We start from the raw sequence: 16,633 nt of genomic DNA on the forward strand, positions 1-16,633 counted from the left end.
CAAGCTGAGCAGGGCATTACTGGGCCAGTGACTCTGAGGTACTTGTTCACTTAGGCCCTGACTATGCCCTCCATTTGCTTCAGGCCACTTGGCAAGAAAAATCAAAGCTTGCATCTCTGTAAAGAGTTATTAGTCTAGACATTTTACTATCTGTTTTGAACCCACCACTTTTTTAAATGTTTCGGCAAATGGCATCTGGTCGGCTATCTTTCCAATAACTTCTATAATTAAAGATTATAATAAAAATATTAAATTCAAATTTAAGCTTTATCACCTCCGAAGGACATTTAGACGGTTTTTACACTCGTTTCCTTTTGCAAAGATTCTCATTATTTTGTAATTATATTACAATTCGATGTGCAACATTTTCCTATCTCCTTACAGAAGGATTTACCTTCACTTGGCTTAATCTTCAGACAAGGGATTTTTCCCCCATGCTCAAAAAAGTGTCTGTACAAGATAAATGAGAACTCAAGCCATTGGCAAAAAGAGTTACTGTGTTTCTTGCAAAGTCATTAAATGAGAACAGCAGCTGTCTGTGGGAGAGAAACAAACACCTAAACATCCAGTAAGGACTGACTGCTCAAAGCACTCCCGTGGATCCGGCCAGAAGCTCCTTAGAAAGCACAATGGAATATGTGAGGTAATGGCCTATGTAAAGATGTGTCCTTGGCAGCAGAAGAAGCCTCGTAAGAGAGAGCTGCATGTGATATTCTGATTGCTTCGCCATGATCTCAACTCTATCAGAAGAGTTAGTATTGTCTTAAGGAAAAGAAAGTCTCAGCCAGCAGGTACTGTGTTGATGATAAACAGCTCAAAACAACACTATCACTTCTTTTTTTTTTAATTTTATTTTTCTTGGATATTTTATGCATTTACATTTCAAATGTTATCCCCTTTCCCTCCTCTCCCATACCCCCACCCCTGCTTCTATGAGGGTGCTCCCATTCCCACCCACCCACTCCAACCTCAATGCCCTAGCATTACCCTACATTGGGGAAACGAGCCTTCACAGGACCAAGGGCTTCTCCACCTATTGATGCTGGACAAGGTCATCCTCTGCTACATATGCAGCTGGAGCCATGGGTCCCTCCATGTGTACTCATTGGTTGGTGGTTTAGTCCTTGGTAGCTCTGGGTGGGGGGGGGGGTTGATATTGTTGTTCTTCTTATGGTGTTACAAACCCCTTCAGCTCCTTCAGTCTTTTCTCTAACTCCTCCATTGGGATCCCCTTATTCAGTCCAATGGTTAGCTGCAACTATCTTCATCTGTATCAGTAGGGCTCTGGGTAGAACTAGAAAATATCATCCTGAGTGAGGTAACCCAATCAAAAAAGAACACACATGGTATGCACTCACTGACAAGTGGATGTTAGCTCAAAAGCTTGGAATAACTAAGAAAAAATTCACAGATCATATGAAGCCCAAGAAGGAAGAAGACCATCCTTTTTTAGAAGAGAGAACAAAATACTCACAGGAGGAAATACAGGGACAAAGAGTGGAGCAGAGACCAAAGAAAAGGTCATCTAGAGACTGCCCCACCTGGGGGTCCATCCCATATGATAACGCCATACCCAGTCACTATTGCTGATGTCAAGAAGTGCTTGCTGACAGGAGCCAGATATGGGTGTCTCCTGAGAGGCTCTGACAGAGCCCTACTGAAACACCATCACTTCTTAAGGAGAAACGTGTTTTTAAAGGGTCAATTGTAAGTCTAAGTTGAAAGATGCTCTCCAGCGTTAAATTTGTATTTGCTTTAGCATTGTAGATAGTAAAATCACTGTAGTTACACAGAATCAACAGAAAAAAAATGCAGAATTTATAAAGATAAGTGAAGAGCAGTGATGTAATCAAAGTGCAGGGAATATCACACACCCTCCTCCCAAGGCTCAAGGCAGGAGGAACAAGTGCAAGAACCACAACAGGTGGACAGGTCTGAAGAAACAATGTTGCCAATACATAGCTGGACAGCTGCACATAGCCTGCACATTCATAGCCTGGAATCACTGTGGTTCTTATGCACAGTTTTTCATTGTTTAGTGTTTCATCCAGTATGATAATATGTCTTTTAAATGGTGTTCATTCAAAATTTAATATAACCACACATTATCAGTTTGAACTTATGCTAGAAAATTTTCCATTTGTTTTCTATTTATCTTGTGTCTTTTTTTATTCGGTAGTTTTTATCTAGTGCCTAATTTTGTAGGTAGCTAGCTATTTGATGATAGATAGATAGATAGATAGATAGGTATTAGATACACACATACATACATGATAGATCAATATATAGGTGATTAATAATAAATTATAAATGATGATGGTGAAATAAATAGATAATAGATAATGGTGATGAAGATAGATATAGATGATAGATTGACTGATAGATGATAGGTGATAGATGATAGGTAGTAGATAGATGATAAAGGATAGATGATGATGATAGGTAGGTAGGTAGATAGATAAATAGATAGATAGATGATAGATTGATTGATAGATGATAGGTGATAGATAGTTGATAGGTAATAGTTGATAAATAGTAGATAGATGATAGATAGATAGATAGATAGATAGATAGATAGATAGATAGATAGATAGATGATAGATAGTTGATAGGTAATAGTTGATAAATAGTAGATAGATGATAGATAGATGATAGATAGATAGATAGATAGATAGATAGATAGATAGATAGATAGATAGATAGATAGATAGATGATAGATAGATAAAAGCACACAGCTCTTTAGCTCTCCCCTTCTCCTTTCCCTTCTCTGGCCCACTTCATCTGTATTGTCTATGAAATGCCGTGGTATAACTATTGTTTCAGATATACTTCAGTTTTCAAATAAAATTTTAAAGGAAAATTTCTCAACAGGATGTGTTGTGTCTGTCTACATAGTTGCTCTTTCCATCCCTCCACACAGACCTGGTAAATTTGGGTTTCCATCTAGCTGATCTCACTTCCTGTCAGATGAAAAGATATCTCAGTGGTTTTTGTAGGACACTTTTCTGAGGTGAATTCTCCTCACAATGGGGCTGTGGGCTGTGCTGTCCGGAAGACTGAAAACTAGGGTGACCGGTAGCACAGCCCGGCCCAGGATAACAATGCTTTGAAGGCTATAAAGCCATGTTGGTAAATAATTGGACTGGTTCACCCCCCTGGGCTCCACCTTGCTGTCCTTCTGTTATGTTATTCCAGAACTTTTCATCCTGCCTCCACTTTGCAGTTTAGTAGAATTTAGTTTTCCCCGAGATCTTTCCAGTAAGGATAATTTTCTTGATACCAATGCTAACACAACCATCAGAGAAAGTAAGCGATGAGGTCTTCTTTGGTTGCTGACAGTGTCCGGTGAGCCACGTGTGGCATCCTCACGAGCTCGGCGTGAGGTCCGTCAGCTGGGTTTCCACCATTTCTATAGTAGCGTCTTCTTCCGGGTCCTTTTGTACCAGTTGCACAGCCTGGGGATGGCAGAAGTCAGGGCCCTCTGGTGCATACTCTGCTAAAATTGGTGGCTCTCCCTGGCCACTGCTTCTGCAGAGGGCAAGACCCAAGTCAAAATGCTTCCTCCAATGCTCCTCCCTGTTCTTAGTCCATAAAAGTCACTCCTTCAGTAGGAGTTCTCCAATCTCCTCTCACACTCGGAGCATGTGTGCTTTCATATTTATGATGTTGGATGCTAGGCGTATTTAACCATTTCACATAGTAGTGGATAATGATATAAAAAAAAAAAAAAAGCACAGCTAGTTTAAAGATAAAACCCAATTGCCCGCAGGGGTTGTCTGTTTCAGAAGCAATGAAAACTGAGTAAGTAAATGGCTTCTACATGCTCTGGAGGATTGTAATGGGATCCAGATGCTGGCTACAGTAACCATGCTTTTCTGTAGCTATTCTGTGTGGGCATTGTTCTCAGTGACTCACATATATCATCTCATTTAAGTGCAAAAACACTCGTGATGTGGAGCAGAGCTGTCACAGCACTAAATATACAATGGGAGGAATTGTGGCCCACGTAGAGTCAGAGTCTTGGCTGGAGACAGAGCTATGATAAAAACCAAGCAAGATAATCAAGTCTGGACTCCTTCTTGCTGGGGTTCCCTCTATTCTGTCATTGTAATAAAAACTCACAAAGCACCAGGTGCCTGCCAGCACCCTTCTAAACTCTGAACACGTAACCCCTTTAATCCTAAACACAGGCTTGGGAGCTGAAAACCATGTGAGATGAGAAAAACTTTCAGGGAAAATCTTACAAGTTGAAGCCAGGCTTAAAGCACTGTTCATCTAGTAGACAGAAGGGCCACACAGCACCGAGACCTTGCACATCATGGGCGTATATGGGAGATTCAAGAGAACTTTCTGGTTTCTTCTTCATTTTGCCAGCACATCTGACAGACCGAGGAAGGAGGCTGACTGTTCCCCGCTGATGTCATCCACTGTCCCAGTAACCAGAAGCCTGGGCAGTGTCTCTCTTCCTTGCCTTTTCAGCAGGCATCAGTTACTGAAGGCAAACCAAGCCCACCTTTTTATTAACTTCTGGTCCTGATGGGAAAACTGGTTGATGGAGATCAAGCAGTAACGGGTAAAGGGGGAACGTCTATGAAAAAGAAGGAATAGCTTCTAACAGCTAGTTGGGGTACTGAGTCATGCTTTTACTCACAGGTCTTTAACGAAACCAAAACAGCACTCACTCCTGGGACAACACAGTCACACAAACAAACAGACAATCAAAAGAAAACAAAATCAAATCTGAAAGCCTTCTGCTTCGTTTTGCAAGCCCACCGTGGGCAAGTGCTACCCTTGGTTGTTATATTACCCAGCTGCTTTCTCATTGGTAAGAATTAGAGAGTCTGGGGGCTGGGGATTTAGCTTAGTGGTAGAGCGCTTACCTAGGAAGCGCAAGGCCCTGGGTTCGGTCCCCAGCTCCGAAAAAAAGAACCAAAAAAAAAAAAAAAAAAAAAAAGAATTAGAGAGTCTGAAGGAGAGGACTGCCCAGCTTCTTTGTAAAATTCACTTTTTTTTTTTTTTTTTTGGTTCTTTCTTGAGCTTCCTAGGCAAGCACTCTACCACTGAGCTAAATCCCCAACCCCAAAATTCACTCTTTTTAACAATAATATTTTAATCTACATTTTAAAACTTTTTTGAGAATTTTATACATGAGTATTTCTAGCCTTTCTACCAGCTCCCTTTCCCACCTACAACTCCTCTCCCCAGGTCCCTCTTAAAATCATGATCTCTTGTTCTATAATTATTTCTACTTACAGACATGTATAAATATAACCCCCCGGGTCTATTTGCTGTTCCTCACATGTACATGTGCTTGGGTCTGACCACGTGGAACTGGGAAACCTCTTAGGGGCCTTGTTCCCACCCCATCAGCGGCTCATTTCCTGTAGCTCTTTTTCCAGGCACCATATGAGATTTCCCCCATGCACTTCAGTGAGACTGTGTCTTTGCACAGATCTTGGTTAGGAGATCATATTGTTGCAATATGGATGCAGTTCATTGTCACCTATGAAAGACAAGCCCACAGCAGGTATCTTGGTCCTCGGGCTCTTGCTATCTCTAGGTGCCCTCTTCTTCCGTGTTCCCTGAGTCTTATTGTAGAAGCTATCTATGTTGGAGCTGGGCACCCCAAGGCCAGCTGTTCTCTGCATCTGATTAGTTACAGATTCCTTTAATGATCTGTCTCCTTCAAAAGAGGAGCTCTAGAGTTGATGTGACTTGATGTTTTCCAATGTGTGAGAGAACATTCTTTAAAAGTGAATTGGTTGGGGTTGGGGATTTAGCTCAGTGGTAGAGCGCTTGCCTAGCAAGCTCAAGGCCCTGGGTTAGGTCCCCAGATCTGAAAAAAAAAAAAGTGAATTGGTTTCCCCACCCACCTTTGTAGAACTGACACTTAAAAACACGAGTGGTTATCTGTGATTGTTTTTTTTTTTAAACAGGATTCAGAAAATAAATGTTATTCAAGTTTTAGTTCGCTACATCTACCATTACTATTAAAATAAGCAAATATGCATAAAATTAGATTAAGAAAAACACAAACTCGCTCATGTTATGCCTGTAAAAACACCGACTCTATCTGCATGAGAATAGCTTTGCTAATGTAACATTTGGTTTTTAGCTGTGGAAAGTGCTTAAGTGCAATGGAACCTTAAATCTTCTGCAGCGTTTCGGGACGGATGCTGGCCAGTGCCATGTATAAATCTTCCCCTAAAGCTAAAACTAAGAATGTGCTAAGCAGACCCAGTGATTGGCTCGCCATGCTCCTCCCTAGGAAAATGTGGCTTTCCTATACATCACTCAATTCAAAACAGATGGGGAGCAACCAGCTGCCAGAAGGAAAGACGCACCGCATATTATAATTATGGGCTTCAGACAAACAAGGGGAGGGAGAAGATGGCTTTAAAGCAAACAGGCAGTTTCTCTCCTGAGTCCAGCATACTCAGAAGAAAATGGCGTCATCTAAGAAACATTAAATGTCTCAGTATAACCATGCCCCCACCTTGTCTAGCCCAGTGCCTACTGCCCTCTTCTTGGCTGTAAGTCCCACAATGCTATGTCACCAGGCTCTGGAGAAGGCTCCTGTGACTCACATCGAGTCAGTCATTTTAACCAGATCATCTTAGAAATGAGCATGCCATCTCGCTAGGTCCAATTGGGGTGAGTCCTGTGGTTTGCACAGAAAGTACTAGAAAGAAACAGGTTCTTGTCAGTAGAGGTGCCTGTTGTCTGAGGCGTCTGACCATGCTAATGACATCATGGGAAGGTGAGATGAAGCCACATGTAGGCAAAGACAAGACAGACAGGGGGACCTGAGGACAGCATTACATACTGTTGATCAAACTACTCCTGCAGCAGTCACTCCTGGATTCTGAGTCAGGAGAACCAATCAGCACCCCCTGCTATGTTTGAGTACGAGTTTTCTATTAGTATTAGAAAAATCCTTGGGCTGGAGAGAAGGCTCAGCAGTTAAGAGCACTGACTCCTCTTCCAGAGGTCATGAGTTCAATTCCCAGCAACCACATGGTGGCTCACAACCATCTGTAATGGGATCTGATGCCCTCTTCTGGTGTGTCTGAAGACAGAGACAGTGTACTCACATATATAAGATAAATAAATAAAAATCTTTTATTTAGGAAGGAAGGAAGGAAGGAAGGAAGGAAGGAAGGAAGGATCCTTAAGAACCAAACTCTAGTCTTAGGAATACTGTTAAATAACAAGACAAGAACAACTAGAGTTGCTATAGTACAAATATCTTAAATATCTTTTCCATCTTTTTTGAGATACAGCCCTGCAACAGACTTGTTACTGATTATGTCCGCCATGCAAATGAGTTTAAAGGCTTCCCCAACGTTACACAGCTGGCAGTCAGCTGCTCTCAGCACTGCTAAGTTCGAATCCCAGGCTGCTTCTCTGTGTGCTTTCTCTACCTCAGACCACAGGGCCACATGGTGGCATGTCAGGTGGTGCGAGCAGCCATGACAATGGGTTTCCTTCGCAGAGCAACAGGCAAATTCAAATGCCTGAGTGAACGGGTGTGAGGTAAACAGCAATGATGAACGGGGCTGGGTGGTATTTGAGGGCCTAAGGATTAAACACCCGAGTCCTTCCAGTGTCCTGTGTTGAAATCTGATGCCCTGGCAGCGGTGACCAGAAGTGAGACCGGGAGGAAGTGATCAAGCTCCCAAAACTTTGCTATCCTGGGTGGAACTTGTATCCTTATTGATTGAGGGAGATTGTTTCTCCATCCACCATGTAAGGGCACACCAACAAGGCACCACCATAAGGCAGAGTGATGCCTTACCACATTCCAGTCTGATGGCGACCCGATCTTGGACTCTGGAGCCTTCAGAACTGTGACAAGCTGGGCACCGAAGCCCCCACCTGTGACTGGTAACTGCAGCTGTGGGAGTCTGAGGCAGGAGGGTTGCAAGTTGAAAGTCTTTCTGGGATACATGGTATGAGTTTGTTTCAATACACAACAAAACCAAATAAAGATTCTTGTGAAATAAATCTTTCTTTTCAGCAATTTAAATATCATTTTCCTCTCTCTCTCTCTCTCTCTCTCTCTCTCTCTCTCTCTCCTCTCTCTCTCTCTCTCTCTCTCTCTCTCTCTCTCTCTCTCTCTCTCTCTGTGTGTGTGTGTGTGTAAATGCCATGTGAACGCAGGTACCCACGGAAGCCAGAATATGATGCTGAGTCCCCTAGACCTGAGCACAGGAGGTCGTGAGTTACCATGTGAACACCAGGTCCTCTGCAAAAGCATCCAGTCCTCTTAACCGCTGAGCCATCTCTCCAGCCCCTACTTCTACTTCTTTCTGCACTGAGGATGGAGTGCACAGCCTCAGTCGTGCTAGAGGAGAGCTCCTTGCTTATTTCCTATCCTGAGATTCTTTGTTTACTTGTTTATTATTTTTACTATTTGCTGAAGGCCTCACCAAGTTACCCAGGATGGCACCGAACTCCCTCTGCAGCTCAGACAGGCCTTGGGACTTGGGACCCAGGAGAGCGAATGTTTTTTTTGCGAAAAAGGCTAAATTTTGAAACTCAGAAAACAGGCTTTTGCGAAAAAGGCTAAATTTTGAAACTCAGAAAACAGGTTTCTGCATGGGCATGGGAGACACTTATTGTTCGACAATAAGTGGAAAGTTGAATGAACTGGAGAACCCAGGTGACTTCATAGTCCCCAGCCACAGCCCCGCCACCAGGAAACCAGGAAGTCAGGAGGCCTCAGCAGGACAAGGCCAGCACAGAAACCAGAAGTGTAATCCACACACTGCCCATCGCAGGCTCAGTCGGAATAGTCGGGACTCTGGAAACACCAGCCACAGTGGGGTTTGACACGGCTGTCACTTTACTTCTCAGAGCTTCATCTGACCCTTACAGTGAGTATTTGAGAAAAACTCACTCATGCTTCCAAGTCAGGGAAAGGAATTATTGTTAGATACTCAGTTCTTACTTGTAAAGGTTTTCTCTGAGCCCAAGTGGCCAGCACAGGCGGGAGATGCTGCAGGAAACTCAAGCATAGGTTTCTCACAGCCTGAGAGCTCTGGCTTCCCAACTACACCTTGCCACTGTATTTAACACCTATGTACAATAGTATCCTTGACCAATGCACGGTGTCCTGCTATCAAGAAAAAAAGTATAGGACACACTAAAAGGCTTACAGAAAGAGAGAGAGAGAGAGAGAGAGAGAGAGAGAGAGAAAGAGAGAAAGAGAGAAAGAAAGAAAGAGAGGGAGACAGACATCGTGCTAATATTGAGTTCAGCTGCACCATCAATCACCTGGCTCAGTGGATATCTAGAGGTGAATTCATCCAACAGCATATTACATACACATGGCTCAGGCGTTCACTCTGAGCACTTGCCAAAGAGTTCTGAGCCACAAAAGATCTTAGAAAATAGAAGAATTTGAACACACTCACTGTCTCTCTCAGACTAAGGCAAAATTAACATCAATGACAGAAAGGGACCTGAGTAACCCTCACATGTGCAGATTAAATTATGGAATGCATAACATCAAGTAGAAAAGAAATTTAAAATAAGCATTTTGCACTAAATAAAAACACAACTCATCCAAATGGATGGGATTCAGTAACAGCCAAGTTTAAAGGGAAATGAATATCACTAAATAAATAGATAGAAAAGAAGTATCTAGGGGCTGGAGAGATAGCTCACCAGTTAAGAGCACTGACTGTGGGGCTGGGGATTTAGCTCAGTGGTAGAGCGCTTACCTAGGAAGTGCAAGGCCCTGGGTTCGGTCCCCAGCTCTGAAAAAAAGAACCAAAAAAAAAAAAAAAAAAAAAAGAGCACTGACTGTTCTCCCAGAGGACCCACGGCTCTGTTTCCAGTACCCACATGGTGTCTCACGACCATCTGTAACTCCAGTTCTGAGGAATATGACGCCCTCTTCTGGCCTCTGTGGGCACTGCACACACATGGTGTATACACACAAGCAAGCAAAACTCATACATATATAATAAAAACAAGTAAACATTTTTTAAAATATACATGGCTTTAAGATACAGAAGCTAGCTACTAGCTACAGCATTTGCATGGTGTTCAAATAGTCTACACAGAAATAAGCAAATAAGCTATTGGAGTCTGGTTTAATTAAAAGTTACAATCACATGATCCAAAAGTAAAATTTTAGTAATAAGTAAAATATATATGACAAATTTGTGTTATATTTACATACAATTACAATTACAGATTTTTGTTTTAAGTATGTATTTAGTGATCCACTTCCAGGCATAATAAAATCTATGGAAGGAGTTTATTTTATTACCCATATTCATTACTCACATTATTGTAACTGCTATAGTATCTAAAAGTCACCAGCACTTACAACAACCACAATGGTCCAAAAAGTAGAGGCTTTCCTTCTTTACAAAACGATGAAGCAGGACACACACACACACACACACACACACACACACACACACACACACACACTCACCAATTAACAAGAACACTAACTTTTCCTATGTTAAGAGTCTTAAGGAAATCCCAGAGTTAGGGGGTGTTGGAACCCCCAACTGCAGGGTTTCAGGTTCAAACCCTTCTGTTTCCAGTTTCCTGTTGTGAAATCCAGCCCACCCCTGCAGCAATCTTGTACTGGGCCTGTCCTTTACCTGTCTGTCTCCTGTCAACAGCGGCAGCATCTGGGAGGGGCCTGTGTGCAATCTTCAATAGGTGTCTGCAAAGCCACGTGACTCTTGCAGAGTCAGCAGTTTCCAAGTGTTGAGAATTCTAACTAAAAGAAACAGAGTGACAGAAAGCAAGGTCCTCTGTTTTCCTTACCTGAAAACTACAGACCTGATGTGTCCCCAGAGGGCCTTCCTCAAAGCTCTCAATTTGAAATTTTCCATGCAGATAGAAAAGGAGCAGACACAGACAATAGGTTTCCCCCCCCTGCAGAATTCCCCTGTCATTCCTATCTAACTGCTGGCTCCCCTGTGGTTGAGAGATGCAAATCACTTACACGTGTGTATGAGCATAGGGAGTAGAGGGTCTTCCTGTCTGACTGCACTGTAATAGAGAATGGTGGTTTCAAACAGAAAGGGGGCGACTTGTTCACACCAGTGCCCTTAGCAGAGCCCCACTCCTGTGCTGTGCTATGCTGTCTGTAAACATGACCCTCTGGATGTGGGTCCTTCAGAGCCGTCTTTCCATCCAGAGCTCATACTGTAGACACCTCTGTTCCTATTTGATTTCCGTTGCTGTGATAACAACACTGAGCAAAGCCAGCTTGGGGAGAAAGAGGTTTGTTTCAGCTTACGGATCAAGGTTACAGTCCATCACTGAGGGAAGCAGGTGCCTTGAAGGAAGGCTGCTTACTGTCTTGATCCACATGGCACGGCCAGCCTGACTTCTTTTTTTTTTTTTTTTTTTTTTTTTTTTTTTTTTTTTTTTTTAATTAACTTGAGTATTTCTTATATACATTTCGACTGTTATTCCCTTTCCCGGTATCCGGGCAAACATCCCCCTCCCCCCTCCCCTTCCTTATGGGTGTTCCCCTCCCAACCCTCCCCCCATTGCCGCCCTCCCCCCACCAGTCTAGTTCACTGGGGGTTCAGTCTTAGCAGGACCCAGGGCTTCCCCTTCCACTGGTGCTCTTACTAGGATATTCATTGCTACCTATGAGGTCAGAGTCCAGGGTCAGTCCATGTATAGTCTTTAGGTAGTGGCTTAGTCCCTGGAAGCTCTGGTTATTGGCATTGTTGTACATATGGGGTCTCAAGCCCCTTCAAGCTCTTCCAGTTCTTTCCCTGATTCCTTCAACGGGGGTCCTATTCTCAGTTCAGTGGTATGCTGCTGGTATTCGCCTCTGTATTTGCTGTATTCTGGCTGTGTCTCTCAGGAGCGATCTACATCCGGCTCCTGTCAGTCTGCACTTCTTTGCTTCATCCATCTTGTCTAATTGGGTGGCTGTATATGTATGGGCCACATGTGGGGCAGGCTCTGAATGGGTGTTCCTTCAGTCTCTGTTTTAATCTTTGCCTCTCTCTTCCCTGCCAAGTGTATTCTTGTTCCCCTTTTAAAGAAGGAGTGAAGCATTCACGTTTTGATCATCCGTCTTGAGTTTCATTTGTTCTAGGCATCTAGGGTAATTCAAGCATTTGGGCTAATAGCCACTTATCAATGAGTGCATACCATGTATGTCTTTCTGTGATTGGGTTAGCTCACTCAGGATGATGTTTTCCAGTTCCAACCATTTGCCTACGAATTTCATAAAGCCGTTGTTTTTGATAGCTGAGTAATATTCCATTGTGTAGATGTACCACATTTTCTGTATCCATTCCTCTGTTGAAGGGCATCTGGGTTCTTTCCAGCTTCTGGCTATTATAAATAAGGCTGCAATGAACATAGTGGAGCACGTGTCTTTTTTATATGTTGGGGCATCTTTTGGGTATATGCCCAAGAGAGGTATAGCTGGATCCTCAGGCAGTTCAATGTCCAATTTTCTGAGGATCCTCCAGACTGATTTCCAGAATGGTTGTACCAGTTTGCAACCCCACCAACAATGGAGGAGTGTTCCTCTTTCTCCGCATCCTCGCCAGCATCTGCTGTCACCTGAGTTTTTGATCTTAGCCATTCTCACTGGTGTGAGGTGAAATCTCAGGGTTGTTTTGATTTGCATTTCCCTTATGACTAAAGATGTTGAACATTTCTTTAGGTGTTTCTCAGCCATCCGGCATTCCTCAGCTGTGAATTCTTTGTTTAGCTCTGAGTCCCATTTTTTAATAGGGTTATTTGTTTCCCTGCGGTCTAACTTCTTGAGTTCTTTGTATATTTTGGATATAAGGCCTCTATCTGTTGTAGGATTGGTAAAGATCTTTTCCCAATCTGTTGGTTGCCGTTTTGTCCTAACCACAGTGTCGTTTGCCTTACAGAAGCTTTGCAGTTTTATGAGATCCCATTTGTCGATTCTTGATCTTAGAGCGTAAGCCACTGGTGTTTTGTTCAGGAAATTTTTTCCAGTGCCCATGTGTTCCAGATGCTTCCTAGTTTTTCTTCTATTAGTTTGAGTATGTCTGGTTTGATGTGGAGGTCCTTGATCCACTTGGACTTAAGCTTTGTACAGGGTGATAAGCATGGATCGATCTGCATTCTTCTACATGTTGACCTCCAGTTGAACCAGCACCATTTGCTGAAAATGCTATCTTTTTTCCATTGGATGGCTTTGGCTCCTTTGTCAAAAATCAAGTGACCATAGGTATGTGGGTTCATTTCTGGGTCTTCAATTCTATTCCATTGGTCTATCTGTCTGTCTCTGTACCAATACCATGCAGTTTTTATCACTATTGCTCTGTAATACTGCTTGAGTTCAGGAATAGTGATTCCCCCTGAAGTCCTTTTATTGTTGAGGATAGCTTTAGCTATCCTGGGTTTTTTGTTATTCCAGATGAATTTGCAAATTGTTCTGTCTAACTCTTTGAAGAATTGGATTGGTATTTTGATGGGGATTGCGTTGAATCTGTAGATCGCTTTTGGTAAAATGGCCATTTTTACTATATTAATCCTGCCAATCCATGAGCATGGGAGATCTTTCCATCTTCTGAGGTCTTCTTCAATTTCTTTCTTCAGTGTCTTGAAGTTCTTATTGTACAGATCTTTTACTTGCTTGGTTAAAGTCACACCGAGGTACTTTATATTATTTGGGTCTATTATGAAGGGTGTCGTTTCCCTAATTTCTTTCTTGGCTCGTTTCTCTTTTGTATAGAGGAAGGCAACTGATTTATTTGAGTTAATTTTATACCCAGCCACTTTGCTGAAGGTGTTTATCAGCTTTAGTAGTTCTCTGGTGGAACTTTTGGGATCACTTAAATATACTATCATATCATCTGCAAATAGTGATATTTTGACTTCTTCTTTTCTGATCTGTATCCCCTTGACCTCCTTTTGTTGTCTGATTGCTCTGGCTAGAACTTCAAGAACTATATTGAATAAGTAGGGAGAGAGTGGGCAGCCTTGTCTAGTCCCTGATTTTAGTGGGATTGCTTCAAGTTTCTCTCCATTTAGTTTAATGTTAGCAACTGGTTTGCTGTATATGGCTTTTACTATGTTCAGGTATGGGCCTTGAATTCCTATTCTTTCCAGGACTTTTATCATGAAGGGGTGTTGAATTTTGTCAAATGCTTTCTCAGCATCTAATGAAATGATCATGTGGTTTTGTTCTTTCAGTTTGTTTATATAATGGATCACGTTGATGGTTTTCCGTATATTAAACCATCCCTGCATGCCTGGGATGAAGCCTACCTGGTCATGGTGGATGATTGTTTTGATGTGCTCTTGGATTCGGTTTGCCAGAATTTTGTTGAGTATTTTTGCGTCGATATTCATAAGGGAAATTGGTCTGAAGTTCTCTTTCTTTGTTGTGTCTTTGTGTGGTTTAGGTATAAGAGTAATTGTGGCTTCGTAGAAGGTATTCGGTAGTGCTCCATCTGTTTCAATTTTGTGGAATAGTTTGGATAATATTGGTATGAGGTCTTCTATGAAGGTTTGATAGAATTCTGCACTAAACCCGTCTGGACCTGGGCTCTTTTTGGTTGGGAGACCTTTAATGACTGCTTCTATTTCCTTAGGAGTTATGGGGTTGTTTAACTGGTTTATCTGTTCCTGATTTAACTTCGGTACCTGGTATCTGTCTAGGAAATTGTCCATTTCCTGAAGATTTTCAAGTTTTGTTGAATATAGGTTTTTATAGTAAGATCTGATGATTTTTTTAATTTCCTCTGAATCTGTAGTTATGTCTCCCTTTTCGTTTCTGATTTTGTTAATTTGGACGCACTCTCTGTGTCCTCTCGTTAGTCTGGCTAAGGGTTTATCTATCTTGTTGATTTTCTCAAAGAACCAACTTTTGGTTCTGTTGATTCTTTCTAAGGTCCTTTTTGTTTCTACTTGGTTGATTTCAGCTCTGAGTTTGATTATTTCCTGTCTTCTACTCGTCCTGGGTGTATTTGCTTCTTTTTGTTCTAGAGCTTTTAGGTGTGCTGTCAAGCTGCTGACATATGCTCTTTCCTGTTTCTTTCTGCACAGCCTGACTTCTTATGCAAACCAGGACCCATGACCCACATTCCCTTGGCTCTCTCATATCGATTATTAATTACGATTATTAATTGCTCCAGAGACACAACCTACCAGGCCAGGCTGATGGCCATTTTCACAGCCAAAGTTCTATCTTTCCAGATGACTCTAATGTATGTCAAGTAGAAAAAAGAAATGAAGAAAAGCAAACAAAACCAGCTAGCACATCGAATAAAACACCCCATCAACAATCTCTTCCACACAGATACTGTTCTAGGCTCAGTCGGTCACTTTTCCCCTCTGGTGGATTCCTGTTTTTCTCCTCATTCCAACTTCCTGTGTTTTCCACGTCTTAGTTACAGACCTATCTGCCTTCCCCTTGAATTGCGGGCTCGTTCTCAAAACTCCCTGATACCACATTAAATCCAGGCCTTAGGACCGTCTGAAACGCAACTCTCACAGTTTCCTCTCTTGCTGGAGAGGGTTCAGGGTAGAAGGAGGCAGGATCAGCCTGCCTGCCTCAAGTCAAAAGTTGCTATGCTTTAGTAATGATGAGATGTGGAGGGAGGTGCTGAGCCCCAAGCTCAGTCTTGAATAGCTCAGTAGTGACAGCTTGTGAGACGCAGAGGAAGCCAAGACTGCACAAGAAGAAGCAAATTCAGTTCGCTCAGCAGAGCCGAGGCTGGAACCTTCTTAGAAAATGCACAGGGGTTAATCTCTCTGGTTTAGCGTTTACAATCAATCTAAAGAGATGGCCTAAAACTGAAGACGTCACACTACAGCTTAAGTGTTAACAGGATTCTTGAAAAGCTGGATACTCGTCAGGTCCAAAAGGAACTCAATTTGCTCAACTTCCACAAAAGCACAAATGGCTATCTGTGGTGTCTATTAGCGGACCAAAGCACCTGCTGGCCATCAGGCTCCCTCAGTACCACAAAGCACCTGGAACAATTTCAGAGTCCTTGGCTCCCCTACCATACCAACACTTCTCCACCTTGTCCCTCCCTCCCTGTGGCTGCTCTTCTCCAGGTAACTGCTCTGCTCTCTTGGTCTTTCTCTGTCCTCTTTTCTTCTCTCTGTGTTCTCCCCTTCTCACTCCTCTTCCCAGCTTCCTGCTTCTCTCACGGCCAGGTCCAGTCTAATACTTTCTGTCTCTGCTCTGGACTCCTCTAGATGCCTCTGGCTGTTCTCTTCTTCATAGCTATAATAAAAACCTCCCCTTTACCCATACCCCAGAGCAGTCACGCCATCAGAGTATCCGACACCATCTCTGTCCAAGGGCAAAAGTCTCACTTTTCTCATCAGACAAAACAAACACAAATGTTATTAGGATTTTCCTCACATCATTACTGATCACATTAAATTACGAAATGCATATAAATTGCTGTAAACAATTCCTACTATACAGAAAGCATTCAGTAGGTCGGGTTATAATTTATATTTTTAACAGCAAGTTGGGAAGATACTAGATATGATTTGAAAGAAACAAGTCTACAACAAAGTTCAGATTGTCACTTACATTTGCAGGTAGTGGCCACCTAGTTAGAGTCACTTAGAAGCAAATTGTCAGCCAGGCGTAGTGACAAGAAATCCCAAGCCAGAGGCCAG

At 42.5% G+C, this 16,633-nt stretch overlaps 1 pseudogene; it reads right to left on the reverse strand.

The window, feature by feature from the left end:
• Positions 1-16,633, reverse strand: part of Rexo1l1-ps1 (REX1, RNA exonuclease 1 homolog-like 1, pseudogene 1) — a 77,228-nt pseudogene that overhangs the window by 332 nt on the left and 60,263 nt on the right.

The sequence above is a fragment of the Rattus norvegicus genome, chromosome 2, assembly GCF_021556685.1.
Source record: "Rattus norvegicus strain SHRSP/BbbUtx chromosome 2, alternate assembly SHRSP_T2T, whole genome shotgun sequence".
Lineage (NCBI taxonomy): Eukaryota > Metazoa > Chordata > Mammalia > Rodentia > Muridae > Rattus > Rattus norvegicus.